At 37.4% G+C, this 1,649-nt stretch overlaps 1 pseudogene; it reads left to right on the forward strand.

The window, feature by feature from the left end:
- The first annotated feature begins 293 nt into the window (after positions 1 to 293).
- LOC149242222 (nucleotide pyrophosphatase/phosphodiesterase pseudogene) lies at positions 294 to 1,209 on the forward strand (annotated as a pseudogene).
- Positions 1,210 to 1,649: the final 440 nt, after the last annotated feature.

The raw sequence follows: 1,649 nt of genomic DNA on the forward strand, positions 1-1,649 counted from the left end.
TCTATGAGAAATAAGAAGGCACTTTTGTGAACAAATGTTTGTATGTAAGGACATAGCCTTAAGTAATGACATTTTTATCAAAAAAGTATGAAAGAAACCAAAGCAACACACCAAAATATGGGGACAAATGATCTACTGCTTCGCACTAGATTAGTTTAAATTCCATGGCAAGTTATTAAATACATATGGAAGCAGTGGAATCAACCTTAATAACTGATATAGACTCCATGTAAAATTTGCAAATACTTCCAAAACGGAGCTTTCCTTCTTCAGTTTGGCTTACTAAAAGGAAGATGGGAAAATTAGCTTTCAGGTGTAGCTTCTTTTAGACGATGAAAGACTATCAAATACTATTAATTCATTCTTTTCAAGCAAGTGTAATTGTGAGTGTTCTGTGTATGTTATTGTTCAGGTACTCTACCAACTATGGCATGTTCCATTTCTGTATTGCTGATTCAGAACATAATTGGCGAGAGGGAACAGAGCAATACAAGTTCATCGAGGAATGTTTTGCATCTGCCGATAGACAGAAGCAGCCCTGGCTTATCTTTATTGCTCATCGTGTTCTAGGCTACTCCTCAGCCTCCTGGTATGCGGAGGAGGGAGCATTTGAAGAGCCTATGGGGAGAGAGATGCTGCAAAAGCTCTGGCAGAAGTATAAAGTGGACCTTGCCTTTTATGGCCATGTTCACAATTATGAGCGAACATGTCCCATATATGAGGTAAGCTCGTTTTTTGATTGATGCATTGATTTGTCTTGGAACAACAATGGTGTTATACTGTGCAATTTTGTGTGCCCTTCTTCCTTGTAATCTTCATGGGACTCTTTTATAAAGTGAGTTTTAAAAAAAAAATGTCATTTGAAGGAGCATTCATCTTGGTTTTTTTGTCATGGTGCAGAACATATGTGTGAGTTCTGAAAGGTCTCACTATTCTGGTACGTTCAATGCAACCATACACGTAGTGGTTGGTGGGGGAGGTTGTGCCCTAGCTGATTATACTACTCTACAAACCAGTTGGAGTTATTTCAAGGACCATGATTATGGATTTGTTAAGCCCACGACTTTTAATCATTCTTCTTTGCTGCTCGAGTACAAGAAAAGTTCATATGGGAAAGTTTATGATCAGTTTTGGATAACAAGAGAGTACAGGGATATTCTCGGATGTGATACCATTGGCAACTGCCCCTCTACTACCTTAGCTTCATAAATTGGGATACTCATAATAATAATAAAATTAAAAGAAATATTATGCCCCTGGGGTATTTTGGGACATTCGTTCCACACTTATTGTGGATTTGGTAGAAAGATGGGTTCAGTCTTGTTTGACTTCACTGTCAAAGTTATATGGTTTCCCATATGAAGATTACAAGGTCCTACTATGTTCAAGGATTTTTTGCGTCTCTGTCCAAGTGTGGTTACATTAAATTATTCATTCATTCCCTTCTATGTAATGAATAAAATGCAATTCCTATATGTCAAATTAACGCAATTGTTATGTTCAATTTGGGTGAATATGAAATCAGATTGTAATCATACACAGAGTAGAATGGAACAGTTAGCATTACCAGCACAATCATGTGTAGCACCAAGGAACCCTGAAAATGCCATCTCTGAAGCTTCTAGAAAAAAGTGCAAGACGTGAACAAT

Source organism: Pinus tabuliformis, chromosome 8, assembly GCF_031772625.1.
Source record: "Pinus tabuliformis cultivar Carrire ecotype Pingquan chromosome 8, CPIR1, whole genome shotgun sequence".
Classification (NCBI taxonomy): Eukaryota; Viridiplantae; Streptophyta; class Pinopsida; order Pinales; family Pinaceae; genus Pinus; species Pinus tabuliformis.